The sequence below is a fragment of the Arvicanthis niloticus genome, chromosome 5 (assembly GCF_011762505.2).
Source record: "Arvicanthis niloticus isolate mArvNil1 chromosome 5, mArvNil1.pat.X, whole genome shotgun sequence".
NCBI classification, from domain to species: domain Eukaryota; kingdom Metazoa; phylum Chordata; class Mammalia; order Rodentia; family Muridae; genus Arvicanthis; species Arvicanthis niloticus.
Genome location: NC_047662.1, coordinates 6,361,759 through 6,378,110, shown reverse-complemented (window position 1 = coordinate 6,378,110; position 16,352 = coordinate 6,361,759). Strand labels below are relative to the sequence as shown.

The 16,352-nt window shown below is 50.2% G+C and overlaps 1 protein-coding gene across 3 annotated transcripts in view; it reads right to left on the bottom strand.

The window, feature by feature from the left end:
* The window catches only part of Spsb1 (splA/ryanodine receptor domain and SOCS box containing 1), a 59,506-nt gene that overhangs the window by 25,211 nt on the left and 17,943 nt on the right, over positions 1–16,352 (bottom strand). The window contains exon 1 of one of the 3 annotated variants that reach the window (XM_076933711.1): positions 748–766. The exons of 1 other annotated variant lie outside the window; for it this stretch is intronic. The gene's annotated coding sequence lies outside the window, so the exon portion shown is untranslated. Of the gene's footprint in view, positions 1–49; positions 234–747; positions 767–16,352 lie in introns of those variants that run through there. One more of the 3 variants, XM_034503646.2, reaches the window with a different exon arrangement.

Here is a 16,352-nt window from a genome sequence, read left to right as displayed (position 1 = left end):
CCCACATGCGGCCAGCCTGCAAGTGGCCTCACAGTCTCCCAACACCTACCATGAAATCCAGAGTTCTGGAATGTTCCAGGCAAGTGCCTTGGAGAAAAGCCAGGAGAAAAGTTGGTGGGTCTTCACCACCGGGGGTAGGATTTGAGTACAATGAAGGTAGCACTGGGTTGCTGAGACCTGGGTATCCTCCTGAATGTGGCTGCCACACAGGCTTCCCAGGCCTGCCGTGCCTGAGCTGCCTGGATCAGTCCTGGCCAGAGTCAGCTCCACCGTCACCAAGGGGAAACGGCCCTTGGTTACCACTGGCCTAACACAGAAGGCAAAACAAACACGAAGGCCTAACAGGCCTCTCTCTCCTCCTAGCTGCTGGGAACAATTACAGGGTAATCGGCCCAGCAGTTTAAGGGCCCTCCAAGATTGGAGGCTGCGAGCCAGTGGGAGGCCAGGAGGTAACTCATTCCCTTCCTCTGCCTCTGCATATTTCCCAAGACCTAAGGACCCCTCTGAACCCCACTCAGAAAGACACAGGAACACACTGGTGCCCTAGTAACTGCAGAGTCATGGCCGACACAGCACAGAGCACAGAGCACTGAGCCAGGTATGCAAACTGTTTTCCTCTAGTAAGCTTGGCAGGTGCAGGGGTGATGTCCCATTAGAAGGGATCACCAGAAACCCCAGCCAGGCGGGGGCCGGGCTCCCATTTCCCCTGCTCCCCCAAACAGCTCATCATCAGACGAATAGACTCACCATTGAAGAAGAAAAGCTATTTCCCACCAGACCCCAGCCAAACCTGGGGTAGAGCAGCCAGGACTCCACCAGGGCTCCACACCGTCCTGTGGGTATTGTGGGGTAGGCTTCAGGTACAGCCAGCACAGTTCAGGTTCCAATCCCCTCCTGTCCCAGCACATCCAGAACCTTCCCCTCAGTCCCATCTTCTTCTGGGATGAGATCTCTCCCATGCAGGAATACCCTACTGTCAGGGACCTGGGATACCATAAGTAGACACTGGAGGAATGCTTAAACAGAACTAGGAGAGACTTGAGGGCACATCTCATCCCTCCTCAGACCCTCACCCAAGTCTCCAGGTCTGCTCCCTGCAGTGGGGTGAGATGCAGGGAGAAAGAAGTATTGGTCATTCCTCCATCCGATTCCTTACTTTCTGGGTTTCCACGAGAGCTTGCTTGCTCTGCTCTTCTCTGCAGTCTAAGGGAGGTGGGACAGCCCCATCTACCTAGTGTTGCATGGGGTGGGAAGGGCATGGGGTCCTGACCTTGGACAAGGTCCAAATCTTTGTTAATATAGGAGTCACCATAACGCCTGGAAGATCCTCTTAAATACTCCCCTAACCTCAGGCTCGCTTGAACCTGTGGCTCCTTAGCCTCCCTGCGTCCATGTTTTTCTCTCGACCACAGTAGTCAGCCTACGTTGGCTTCAGGGGAAAGAAACGGAGAGCCGGGGAACAGGAAGGAGACAGAATGTATCCATCTTGGAACCTCCCCGCTCTCTGCCTCACACTCATTCTGTCTCCTTCCCGCCCCCAGTGTATATGCAACCGGAACCCCACTCTGAGCATAGTAAGGACACAGTCCTCATTCCCACTCTCAACTCTGTCCTACTTTCTCATCCTCCCATCCCACCCCCCACCCCCATAGTGTTTTGTTTTCATAATCCAAGGAGGTCTCATGGAAAAAACAAAAACCACCGCACTTACCAGCCAGGCTGCGGGGGTCTGCCTTGGAGTAATCCCTGTCTTTAAAAGCAGAGGTCCTACCTCACTGAAAGCCAACTTACTATTTGGACTCAACCCCTAATCCTTGCTTGTCTTAGAGGGACTTGAGGTCCCACTGTCCCCTTGTCCTGTCCCAGTCACAGACGGGAAGGCCATTGAACTTAATAGCAGCGGTCAGAGTCTTAGATTTTGATACTGCTGGGCTGAAATTGTAAACAGTGCATTCCAGGGATAATTAGTCTGAAGCTATCAGAAGCCCCCACTCCTTTCATTTTGCCTGAGTCTATGGAAAAGTTGCTTAGAACACAAGGACGTAGGGTGAGGATATGAAACACTGTCTGGGGCCCAATGGCAAGGACACTGGGGCTGTGACACAACAGGGTGCATGACCGGACTCTGGGCAGCAGCCAGACGAGAGGCAGGGAAGACACCACACAACAGAAGTCCCTCCACAGGCACACTCAACGCCCTGGGTTTCCGTATGGGAACCAGAAAGCTCTGTAAACAGAGAGCTGATGCCCTCTCCCTACCAAGCGGTTAGCTTCACTACCTATTGAAACAGGCAGGGAAGGGCAGCAGGTTCATAAACATGGCGACTGGTGTCATTCTGGCGTGTTACACTGAAGGCTCTGCCAGAGTCAGCCATTTAAGCCGTCTAAGTCAGCCTGGATATGGGAGCTGGTATTTAGACATGTGCTTGAAGTCATCAGAAAGGGCTGGTCCATCATCTTCCGCCTCTCCTTCCCTCCTCCTCTCATTCTCTTTCCATTTTCCTTCTCTTTTGCTTTGGGCAAAGTAGGTTAAGAACCAAGACGGGGCTAGGAAGATACTTGGTAAAGTTCTTACCCTACGAGCAGAAAGACTTGATTTGATGCTCCAAGGCTTTCTAGCTGGCTACCTAGTCCACTTGGAGAGCTCCAGGCCAGTCCAAGAATGTATGTCAATAAACAAGACGGGGCTGGCAAGATGGCTTAGCAGGTAAAGGCACTTACTGCCAACCCTAATGACCTAAGATCCTAGATTCCACATGGTGGAAGAAGAACGCTGGCTCCTACAAGTTGAGCTATGACCTCAACACATACATAGTACACACACACACACACACACACACACACACACACACACACACACTAAATGACTTAAAAAATACCACTGGGTGTGGTGGTGCATGCCTTTAATCGCAGCACTTGGGAGGCAGAGGCAGTCAGATCTCCATAAGTTCAAAGCCATCCTGGTTACATAGCTAGTTCCAGGACAGCCAAGACGATGAGAGAGAGGAGGGGGAGAGAGAGAGAGATCGATCTTGTCTCAAAATCAAACAAACAAACCCAACAAACAAACAGTAACACAAGGTAGCTGGCAGCCGAAGAACCATTTGAGTGAATCCTCTGGCCTCCACACACACAGATACACACATAAGAACCAGGAAAGAGGAGTTGGGCAGTATCTAAGTAGGTGCCTTTTAGGGAAACAGCCCGAAACGACACCACCATCAGCATGCTTGGGCTCACTTCTCACTGCAAAAGGGAGAAGATTAAATATCAGCCCCAGCCCCAGAGGCTCCTGAGATAATCAGAGAATATCACGAATGTGCAGGGAGAGTCCAACAATTCCCAGGACACAGCAGGTCCTTCAACAGTGCCACAAATCTTCAACAGCTCTCTGTGTGGACAGTTTGGAGGATCAATAGATGACCCGTACTTGTGCATGGGATGATGAACACCACTGTTTACCCGGCATCCATGTGGTTAAATCTTAACACAACATATCCTACTGTATGAGGCCCACACTGTTTTAAAGCACAAAGCTGCCTTACCATGGGGCTGGAGAGATGACTCAGCGAGCAAGAGAAAGCACTACTCTACCAGAGGACTGAGTTCAGTTTCCAGCACCCCGTGTCTGGCGGTGGCTCACCTGCATCCGTAACTCCAGATCCAGGGAGGTCTGATGTCCTCTCTAGCATCCATGGCTACTGCATACATGTATACACATATACTGCATACATGTACACACTGTTTTAAAAGTAAAAATTCTTTTTAAAAAAATGATCATCTATTTATTCAGAATGCTTTGCTTTGTAAATGCAGTCATGGCTAGAAACACTAAGAATGACGGTGTAATCTCAGAATTCCATGTGGGGTACACAGCTACTGGCTACAGCTAGTTCCCGCCTCTGTGACAATCAGGAAGTGGAGAGAGAAATGCTGGGACACAGCTCACTTTCTCCTTAAAAAAATGTATCTCTCTCTCTCTCTTTCTGTGTGTGTGTGTGTGTGTGTGTGTGTGTGTGTGTGTGCAAGACAGAGAGACAGAGACATGCAGAGAGAGAGAGAGACAGACAGACAGAGAGGTTGGTGGATACACACATCACTGCACACATGCTGGGGTCAGAGGACAACTTTGTGGAGTCAGCTCTCTCCTGCCTTTAGGCAGCTCCTGGGGATTGAACTGAGATCCTCAGACTTGTATGTCAAGTACTTTACTGATAGAGACTTCTCATAGGCCCCTTCTTTTTTCTCTCTTTATTCAGTCTGTGACCAGCCCATGGGATAGTACCACCGACATTCAGGGTAGACTCTCCTTTCGTGGTTAAACCTCTCTGGACCAGAGCCAGAGGTGTGTTCCCATGGCAACTCTAACCCAGTCAAGCTGATAATGACAATGAACCATCACAGCTCTGCCCTACGCCCACATGGCATTCAGGAACACCGCTATTGAGCTGTAACGGTCAGGTTAATCATGGCAACAGCCCCGCCTCCACAGCACCAATTCTCTGGATTAATCTTCTTGCTGCTGTGTCAGAACACCCAACAAGAGCAATGTACAGAAGGGTTCATTTTGGCTCACAGATTGCGGGTACAGTCCATCACAGCAGAAAGGCACAGGAGGAAGAGCATGAGGTGGCTGGTCACGTCTTGTCTGCAGTCAGGAAGCTAAGAGGTGAATGCTGGCGCTCAACTCACCTTTTACTCAACCCAGGAGCACACAGCCCACGGGATGTGCCTGCCCACATTCAGGGCGAGTCTTTCCTCTTTAGTTAACTTCTCTGGAAATGCCTTCATAGACACACCCGGAAATGTGTGTCCATGGTGATTCTCAATCCAGTCCAATTAACAGTGAAGATCGAGTGCCACAACGTCCAAAAGAACTGAAAGACTGTCTAGCCGTTACAATCAAGGCGGGAACAACCCCTGTGTCTGCTGTAATCTATACACATAGTGGGGGTATAATTCAGACTTTAAAAGGGCAGGGAATTCTGACACCTGTGTCAAGAATGAACCTTGAAAATATTTTGGGAAATGAAATAAGTCACAGGGCTGGAGAGACGGCTCAACAAGGTTAAGAGCACTGACTCTTCCACCTGAGGTCCTGAGTTCGATTCCCAGCAACCACATGGTGGCTCCCAACCATCTGTAATGGGATCTGATGCCCTCTTCTGGTGTGTCTGAAGACAGCTACAGTGAGTGTCTTCATACAAATAAAATAAAATAAAAAAAGAAAGAAGTCACAAAAAGACAAATACAGTATGTTCTCACTTCTGTGTGGTCCCTATTAGGACAAATTCAGAGACTGGTGCAGATCAGTGAATGTCAGGGCTCGGGGTCGAGCCATGGAGGGCGGAGGTTAGAGGTTACATAGGACAGACTTCCAGTTGGGGAACATGTAAACATTCTGGAGATGGGTAGAGCGTCATGACAGCACACATACCGTCATCACCTCCACTGAGCTACCCTTACGTACACACATTTAGGTGCTGGTTTATTGTATGGGGTGTGTGCATGCAAGGCATGCCTATGAAGATCAGTGGACACCGTGTGGGAATCACTCCTCCCTTCCACCACATGGCTCCGGGTATTGAGCTCCTGTAATCAGGCTTAGCAGCCAGTGCCTTTGCTCTCTGAGGCATCTCACAAGCCCAAGCTTATTCTTAAAAACAGTAAGGGGCTGGAGACTCGGTTCAGTGGTAGAGCACTTGCCCGACCACTGAGGGTGAAGCCTCAGGTTTGAGCCTGAGATTCAAATACTAAATTTTAGGTTATCTATAGTTGCCACAATCAACAGGTGTTTTCATAGGAAAAATAAAAGCAAGAAAAACCTGAGGCATGGAAGTCTAAAAGTCATGAAAGAAGAAGCTCCCCCATCATGGTATCCTGGGACAGATGCTCAAAACTGCTAAGAAATGTGGCCTATTGCCCACGGCAGTCCCCTGTGTCTCTTTAAGCTGCTCAATGGCCGCCGCTGTCAGTCCTCCCAAGAGCAGCCCTGCTGTAAAGGACACCGGCTGTTTGGTGAAGGGTCCCCAGGGCTCTTGGCAGTATCCTATCCTTCCTATCGTGATTCCCAGACTGCATCTGGGTCCAGTCTAGGCCATTCCAGGAAGTGCATGTGCTTACAAACTGCAGGCCTCACTAGACAGACAGGAGACCAAACTGGCAAGAGATAGAAGTGGCGGGGCATGGGGGGCATGCAGACTAGGACATTAAAAACCAAGCCTCAAGGAGCTAAAAGCTTCCACGTCTCCTGGGCCCCAGGGCTCCTTTGTTGGGAAGACATTGGATGGAGCATCACCCAGGACCACATATCTGGAAACCAGCTTAGAGACATGTGGGTATCACTTATGCTCAACACACCCACTTGTTGGTGAAGAGAAAGTCAAGCTAAGTGTGGTGGCATATGTCTGAAATTCCAGCACTTGGGAGGCTGAGAGACAAGGAGTTTGAGGGCAGCCTCCATTTATAGAGTGAGCTCAAGACTAGATTACATGACAGGCTCATACATAAGACAAACAAACAAATGGACAAATATTACTAAAGTTAAGTCAGGGCCTGAAAGCCCAGGAGAGGGCTCTGAGGCCCAAGATGACCTGTATCCCAGTACACTTCTGCCCACACTTCCTGTGGCTTCTGTTCTCTTCTGTGCTCAGCTTATAGAAGCAGCCTACTCAGGTCCAGCCCTTAAGTGCCCTTCAAGGTTATAAATTCCTAATCAATACATTGACCGGGCCTAAGAAAAGCATCTTTTGTACCTCTCAACCTCATCTGGAAATCCTGCCATGTCCTTGACACAGATGCTGTCCTCTCCCTGACGTACACTCCTCACTGCCCACTGCCCCACCCCGGCAACTCTGTAGGTGGCTGCTGTCCCTTGACTTCTGTCACCCCTCTGCATTGGTAGCTCAGGAAACAGCCTTTCTCAAGTTTGCCCTCAAACAACATCTCCTATGGACTCAATCAGACCCCTCCCAGTCTCTATGTATCCGTCCATTTCCACCCTCAACCCCTTGCTCACTCACATCCAAACATGAATGCCTTCCTTCCTCGCTGGGCATTCCTCACAACTCATGCCAGGTGTGAGCTCCCTCTGACAGCACAGTTCAAACCGGTCCCCTCTCTGCCCACCAGAGTCCTCACTTGTGAAGCTACTGGGGGGCGGGTAGCTCTCCACACACTTGCTCTTCATTCTGCTAAGGCAGGCATCATATGGCCAGAGGATGTAAATAGTCCACTCAAAAGAAAAAAATCCCACATGGCAAACATACTTGCTTGAAAAGATGCTCATACTCAAGTTGACAGGGGAACCCCAAATTAAAATGTGACATCACTGTGCATGTGCCAGATTTCTAGGAGCCCAGACAGATCCAGCCTCCACTGGGGGAGTCGAGGAGCTAGCACCACGAAGTTTGAATAGGGAAACAAACTGTCAATCAACCCGGAAGTTCCACTCCTGGTTCTCAAGCAGTAAAATTACAGCTCCAGGACACAGTGGGCATGTGGACCTGTTGGTTACAAATGGCTGCCCTTTGCAGTGTACTACCATTGCCAGGAGATGGACAACCTTGTGTCTGCCTATCCAGCCTGTAAAGTTTGCTGGCCCTTGATTGATTGAGACCTTTGGTAATTGCCAAACTTTTTCCCAAACTTGGGTCTTCCAGGACCAGGCTCCAGCAGGAGGACCAGCTAGATGCAAAGAAAAAAGGTATGGTACCAGCTGTTAGCTACCCTGCCCACAGCCTCCCTTCCCTTGGTCTGGCCTGTCCTTGCCGGTAAGATGCATCTCCCAAACTTCTTAGGACACTTCCAGACACTTATTCTCTTCACGACCCAGAGCTTCATTTGCATCAGAATTCACCATCCTTTTTTTCGATTTTTATGCCTATTTGGCAAAGAGTGTCCATTTTTAAACAATCACTCCCAAAAGACATAAACTGACACATATACTAACAATATTGCTACAGCCACAAAGACCGAACATCACACACAGACACACAGACACACACACACACAATTTAAACTGGCATAGATAGAAAATTGTATTTTCTGTCATCCTGTGACTGTTACTCAGGAAGGCATGGAGGGTCACCCAGCCTACACATGTGCATAAAGGTCATGTTTGATTCTCAGCTGAGAAACAACAGATTCATCTAAGCACAAGAAACCACCATTACCCAGCCCTGAAACACTTGTCCCAACGCAAGACCCTCAGATGAGGGAGGGGAGTGACTTTGGACTTGTTACCTCCTAGAAGGCTGGTCAGGGTTGCAGGCAGAAAAGGCTTAGAGAATGTTCCAGTTATTCCCCTTCCCCTAGGGTCCCCTTCCCCCACAGTCAACAAGCTCTATACTGCATCCAAGGGGATTTTTATGTTCTGACTCAAAAGCAATACCATCTTTGAAACTAAACCAAAGTAGACTAAACTTTAGGGATGAGGAAAGCCCCTTGGAAACTCAGGCTGACTCTGTCTGTTCAGCTAGTAATCCGGGCACTGTTTATCTCCAGGGGGTGGGTGGGCAGGACCCCCCTGCCCAGCAGTTCTCTCCAGGAAAGTGGACATGGGCAGCTCCAGCAGGGCCCCGTGGGTATCCCAACTTCTTCAAACTCTTAGATTTGCCTCCAGCTCCTGTGCCAGACATCTCCAGAGCCCTCCAAGGAGGCCACTCACACAGAGACATCTAGGCCAAGCTCCTACTTTTGCATCTATTCTGGTTATGTCTCTGATCCCCATTCAAAGCACAGCATTGCCTCCAAGGGCCTGAGCGTTTCTGGGAATCTCAGCAGCCTGTGGGTGTCTGCCTCTGTGGTAGAGGGACGCTAGGTCTCAGAAAGGCAGTAAGACCAGCTCTTGGTGGTTAAGGAGTAGACACTGATGACCTTAAGGGGGCTCTTCTCCCCTGAGAAATCTTCCCATGAGCACCAGAGCACCAGAGGGCCAACCAATCAAAGGCAGAGAAAAATAAATCCTCCCCTGTAAGGGGACACCCCCCCACCTGATGTCAGCAGCTGGCTCTGTCATGCTCTTGGGGACAGATGGGACAACAGCAGTATGGGACAGGGTCAGTTGACTCTGGTTGGCTCTGAGACACTGTCTCTGCTACTATCCCCTTGCTACAGTGACCTTTAATCCTGAGAGATCAAGCTCTCCGGGGTTAGCCGTAGGACTGGCTTTCTGGATGGCAAAAGAGACATCCAACAATGCCAAGGGAATGCCAGCTGTGAATGCCAAGGGAACCCAGCTGTGAATGCGTCTTCCCTCCAGAAGGCAGTGAGAAGACCCCACAGTCGGGTGGGCTACGGGCTGCTTTTAGAAACACACCCTGTTCGTCCTCCATCAACCATGCCAAAGCTAAAACAGGGGTGTGAGCTCTCCAGAGCTGGTGAGGGAGGGCTGAGAGGCTGCCAGGGCCTGCTAGTGACAGGTTCCGTTCTGCTGTAGGCAGCTTCCCCTGGAGAAGGGCGTCAGGAGGGAGCAGAGCTCCAACAGGCACCTGGGTGTCAACTGCACTGACTCTTCTTGAAGTCCTCACATGCCCTACCAACCAGCCTCCAGGACCCAGCGTCACCTGCCCCTGCTAAACTATCTGGTGGTTACCCACAGAGTATGCAGATCACTTTGGCAAGTCTACAGGCACAGGTCACTTCAAGGACAGTGGTCAACAGTGCTTTGTGACCTCCTACTATGATTCTAGATTCATCCCTTATTCCTTTTGGGGGGGGGTCTGTCACCCCCCACCCCCAGAATACATGACTACCCTATGCTCAGTGTCCCCAACAATTTGCTGGGGGTAGGACACTTGATGTCTTCGTCTAGTACTTGGTTTTAATGCTATGTCTCAGTTCAGATTTTGAAGTGTCCCCTGTCCCCATTCACAAAGTAGGACCTGATCTGCTGCTGGAACTTAGGACATGATTTACACTGCTGCCTCAGGAGATGAGTCACATGGCCCTGGGACAGTGAAGATAGGGGACCAGTCAAAACAATCCTGGAATTCTTGCCTAAATGACCTTCTGAGAAAGGGGTAAAAAAAATTAAATTAGATGTTTAACCAGCAGAAACACAGTTCCTGACGCCAGGGCTGGAACCCCTGGACGCAGAGACGCCTGAGATACGGCAGCTCCTTTTTTTTTTTTTTTTTCCGTGTTTAGATTTGATTTTCTGACTCAGAAAAGTTCCTTCTGACAAGCAAGTTAAGCTTTGGTGCTTGTGTATATGTGTGTGTGTGTGTGTGTGTGTGTGTGTGGCAGAGTGTGTGTATGTGTGTGAGTACAAGTGGAGGCCAGAGGTCAACCTAGGTGCCTTCCATATTCACTCTCTGCCTTATTATTTGAGGGAGAATCTCTTTCTGAACCTGGAATTCACGGACTGAATTAGTTTGGCTAGCTAGCAAGCCCTGGGGCTCTTCGTATGTCCACCTACCCAGCGCTGGGCTTACAGGCCCACGCTGCCATGTACTGGGGCTTGTGTGAGTTCTAGGGGATTAAACTCAGGCCCTTGTGCTTGCATGACAAGCTCTTTAACCACTGAGCCATTTCCCCAGGCTGGGGGTGTTTTGTGTGTTTGCATAAATAAACTTAAGTTATTTATGGTGCTGGGGACTGAGGCCGGGCCACTGGTAAGCCGAGTGAGAACTCTTCCATGGTTCCAAGGAGAGCTTTAAAGACTGCTTTCTGGATCACGGTTCTTCTACCAGGCACACCCTGTTTCCTGATCTGACTTTGCCCTCAACAGAGCCTCTGACATCGGGAAGTCTGTGGCCTCTCCTCTGTGACACCCCTCCTGTGCCCTCACGTGGCTTTTGCATGCTCTCCATCCTTGCTTGACCTGTTTGCCAGTATCCTGTATGTACTCAGCCATGGAACCCCTATCCTTATGATGCCTGACTCAGTCCAGCAGGGGCTGTCAAAACTGCTGGTACTAAACCTTCTCAAAGTTAGTACCTGGAACACAGCACATGTCAGACAAACATGAATGGAGCACCTACTTCCTGGTGACCCTTATTTGATGTCATATCATGCACAAGTTTGAGGGCAGAAACCCAGTCAATCTATTAAGAGTCAGACTGTCCTCCCCACCTCTGTTCCTTCAGGTTCCTTTCTCTTTCCCTGTGTGGCTTCTAAGCCAGCTCATCCCCCACTGCCCATTGCCCATCCTCCCCTGTGGCTGCTTTCAGGCCTGAGCTAACATCTCACAGAACCTCTAGGCCTTTCCTCTGGACCCCGCTGTTGCCTTCTCTTCCTCATCCTGCCATGTTCTGACCAGCCTCTCTGGCCTTCTGGCAGTCTCAAACTCAGGGTCTTTGCACCATTTAGAGGGCTAGCTCTCTCTCCCATCAGGCCGCTGCTCCAACATCAATCACCACTGAGGCCTGGCAGCCACTGTTCATGATGGCAGATGTGACTGCCCCAGCCCTCCTACCTCAGGAGACCATTTGATGCTTTTCCAGAGACAACACCTTAAGACTCCATCTTCACCAGAACGGTCACTCTATGAGGGCATGCACTTCATCTCGCTCACTGTATCTCAGGATGTGGAACAGTGGCTGGCACTAGAATACATAAATGCCTATTGGATGAGAGAAACTCCTTCTATCTTAGAGTACCGTGCTCCACAGACATGCTGCACGGTCCTCCTGGAGAACCAGGGCCTCGCATCTTCCCCAGATTCGCCGTCTTCCTGAAGGGTTGCCTATACCCTGCTCTCTGTCCCCAGCTGACTCTGTTCCATCCTGTCAGAAGCACCTTTGCCCCAGGCTTGCCTTCCAGGCCCCTCATTCCTAGAAACTGCATCTCAAGTCTCCTGCAGCCCAAACTATCGTGTTGGTAGAGCTGGCTGTGCCCAGGAAGCAGGCAGCAGCTTCAGTCCCTCCCTCTACCCTCTCTGGTTCGAAGCCTAGAGTATCAGTTCCGGCTGGATCATATGAGCATTGGACCTTCTGGGCACCCAGCTCCAGCGTGGGGAACCCACGTCTACACTGGGCACAGAAGAGGCTCAACACATTCCCTCCATCCACAGGAGCATTCTCTTCAGGAACAACAGCTAGTACATAGGATCCTTCCAGACAGGGCAACCAACTGTGTGCCCTGCACCAGCCACCTGCCTATCTGCCGGCCGGAGAGGCCAGTGTCTGTGCTTTCTATGGCACTGTCTTCTAAGAAAGAACGTGTCTGCACTGGATCTGGCCACACAGGCCCCTTGGCAGAGAAAACAGACTTCTTGTTCCAAACGTGACTGTCTAGTCTAATGTCAGCTTTAAATTAAGAGTCATAGAGTTGTCATCATGGCGCATACTTCCTAGCTTCAAGGCTGTCACACATATCCCAGAATCTCTGGGCACCAGGAGACAACTGGCCAGTGACTGCCTCACACGAGGACCCATGCAAAGTTCTCTGTGTGAGAAAACAGGCTGGCTGCTGGCAGATCCAGCATCAGGGAAAGCCAGGCTTGGATTTTCTCCAAGGATATAATAGGTTTTGTTCTGACTCCTACCCCATCACTACCCCACCCCCCCAGACTCCTTAGTGGGTAAAGTCCAGGACCCCAGGCTACTTCACCAACTTTCTGAACTCGGCCACAAAGACACCAAGAATAGGCATATTCAGTCAGCACTGGACATCTCCTTATTGAGGACCTACTATGTGCTGAAGAGTAGAAATGCAGAAGAGCCTACACACAGCAGAGCCACAGATGGGATGACACTGCCAGCCACTGAGAATGTCATTCATTGTTGCCATGGATGGCTGTGTGGTCTCCTGTATGTAATCTTCTGTGTGTGTGCCTGCCTCACAGTGGGGCCACATGGTGATGAAGACAAACCTGCTAACTTGGGGTCTGATCCAGCTGCATCACAGGTGCCAGACTTGCTGACTGAGAAAAATGAAATGATCAGAAGTCAGGGTCCCTAGGCCTGATAGAACAGCCCAGCTGGTAGAAGGCTTATGCAGCATGCTGAAGCCTTAAAGTCTGATCCCTGGGACTCATACCATAGGTGAAAACCAGCTCCCACAAGTTGTCCTCTTACCCCCACATTCAAACACACACACACACACACACACACACACACACACACACACACACTCCACCAAGCAAGTTGAGACTGTCTGGAAAGGGATAAATAAAGGCCCTACTAGGACTCCGTAATAAAGGATGGAAACTGGAAGAAGGGGGGAGAGAGGTGGCCTAGAAAACCCAGGAATTGTGACCAGATACTCTGAGAGGAATTCTGCAGCTCAGATAAAAAGATTCCCCCCCCTTGGGGTTTGTACCTCAGTTTTCTTTGCTGGAAGAAAGTCCCCTTGGCTTTCTCTTTGGCCCTCAGGAAGCTCTAAGAAGAAAAGGAGGAAGGTCTATGGTTCCAAGCATCTCCTAAGGTTCCAGCCAAAAGGCTTGTGGGGTGGGGTGCAACTGAGAAAGCAAGCCAGGAAGAAATGGAAAACCCCAAGATTCTGTAGAATGCAGATGAGTAGGGGGCCAGAGAAGGGCCATGTCTAGGCCCAGCAGCCCTTGGCTTTGGCCCTGCAGGAACTTGCCTGTTTCATCCAGAGGCTGGGAGCCGCCAGCCCAGCCAGGGCACTCATGAGAGCGGAAGAGGTCAAGACTGGATTTCCCCTTTCCAATATGGCAGAGAGGAGGAGGGGCTGACTGAAAGAGCATGCAGAGTGCTGTAGCTGAGAAGACAGAGTCTTCAAAGGCCAGAGCTGGGAAGAGATGGCCACCTGGCCCTTCCACTGCTAGCATCAAAGAGTGATACTCAGACAGACACTGTCACATGGGGCAGGTCACATCTGGGTCAGTGCTGGCTACACGGGAAGGGAGTGACCTATTTCCAAGGTCCCCCATCAGGAACCTCCCTGGGAGCCCAGACGTCTGTCAGAGCCAGACAACAAAAGGTGTCTGGGAAGAGTTTTAGGAAGGGTGTGGTGACGGTAAGAGGCTGGATGTGTCTGCTGACTTAACCTAGAGCCTGCCTCCAGGCCAAGGGCCTCAGCCTCCTGCTAACCATCAGAATAGCCAAGGCCAAGCCTGACATTATAAGCTACTGTCCCTCTGTAATACCTGGACCTGTATGTGGCTTCTCTTGGCCCTCCAAAACTGTCCACTAATTTTCAACCACAATGGTACCAGCAGGTGACCCTGACTACCTCAAATTTGACTCAGAACCCCCTAGCACAGCACTCCCAAGTCCCCTTAGACTCTATCCAGAGATGAAGCCATTTCTCTTCCAGCTTTGAAGAAAACACATAAGCTGAGGCTCCCGGGTCAGAGTCACAGATGCCTGGTCTTGATCAGTTACCGGGCTGGGATTTCTTTTTTAATCACATTTTCCAAGAGCTCTGTATAGTGAATACACCATACAGAGGAAGGCAGGCCAGCGGACAGTTCTCCAAACAGGAATAAATAAATAAGAGTCTATTAAAAACTGACCCAAATCACAGAGAGGTATGAGCTTTGTATTTTCAATGTGGGCTACAACCTTGGCTCAGTTATGACCTGCGATATTATGGGCCTCAGTTTCCCCCTTTTTGCAAACTGGATTAACAGCCTTGTCTTATAGAGCAATGACTTGAAGATTAGAGAAGACAGTGGGGCATCCACCGAGTCCTGAGCCTGGCGGGTACAAAGAGCTGATTACAAGGAAGCCACAGGAACAGGACCAAGGTAAGGTTCACTCACCAGGGCTAAACCCAGGGGCTCAGGTGTTTAATACAGACCCTTTGAGCCTCTCATAGGCTGGGAATTCAGAGAGGGCAGGCAGTATGACCCAGCTGTATATTTCCTGAAGACAGAGAGATAGCTTTTGCTCACATATAAAACAGAAGCCAGAGCTGTTCCTTCACAGGACAAGAGGCCACAGTGGGGACATCCATAGGTGGTACTTTCTGGGCTTGTTCCTGTGGGTGCCACCCTCTCTAGGCCTGCTGTGAGCCACAGAGACTCCCAGCACTACAGCCCCGTGCCTACAAGTTTTCCACCTACAGTGGGGCTGAACCTCTCGACACAGCATGCAGTTGGTTGACAGTCTTCCCGGCCTGTGCCCTGCCTGAAGGATCAGGTCTGTGCCCTCCAGCCTGTCTGTCCATAACAATCTTTCCCCATGCCCTTGGCCTACCCATGACCACCCACCTATCTAACATTCATTTTCTCCTCCCACACTGACTCAGTCATGTGACCCACATCTTACTATCTCTGCCATCAGACTGGTCCTAAAGACAAAGGTACCTTACAGTGACAATCAGGTGACTTCCACCCAAATGGCCTTTGATAAAATGGGAACAACTCCATGTCTGTCTCCAAAACTTCTTAGCCCTCCTCAGCTGTGACCCCCAACACACAGTGAATATGTTATAAAGGTCTGAAGACCCAACTAGGGGACATTTCTCTCCCCCTGCACAGAGGTAACCTGTAGCAGGTCAGAGGCCATTTCCATGCCCCGGTGCGCTGGGAGCCCACACATGCCTAGTAGGATATTTGACATTCCACCACACACACACTTTCTTTGTAAGGAGTTCTGACTCCACCTTGGAGGACCACTAACCCAGAAACTCTACACCCAAAGAGCCAGCTAAGCCCCAGGAATGCAAATGTTTAAGGCCCTCTGCTGGACCAACCGAACAGACTAAACTAGGGAGGTTTAAGAATTCTTTTCGGCTTGGTGTTTTGGGGACATTTTTTGTTTTGTTTTGATTTCTTTCTTTTTATTTTTTTTTTATTTCAGTGGGATAGAGAAGGGTGAAAGGAAATAAGATTATTTCCAGTAACTGTAATTACCCTGCCGCCTCCTTCCCCAGAATCATAGCCAAAGCTACTCCTCTTGCCTAGAGGGTAGGAGTAGGGCTCTCAGGGATGCAGACAGGACATGGGGTGGGGTGGGGCACAGAAGAGGCTTTCGAGGGTGGCAGAGGAGTGGGGTCTTCCCCTGGAGCCTGGTAAAGTGTGTCCCTCCTGCTACACTGAACGTATCCAGCAAGAGTCCTACGTAACTCCATTCTACTCACTTCACCTCAGGATGTTATAGTCTCAAAAACACCAGTGATGTAAACAAAAAAGCTCTCACGGAGAAATAAGAAATGCAGAGCCTGCCTTCAGTGGACATGGAGAAGATGGTCAGCTTGTGTGAGGAGAGGAGAGCACAGTGCCCACTCTCAGGAGCAAGGGAGGAGTCTGGGTTTGGAGAGGCCATCTCTAGGGAGGAAGGAGACAGACCTGATCCTTCAGGGAGGGGATACAGGCTAGAGAGCCAAAGGCAACCTACTCCATCTTACTAGGTCAAGGGAATCAATCCAGTGTGAGCCAGGCACTGTCCTAGACACAGTGGCTTCAGAACTAAATGGATGGATCCTGAGAGCACATG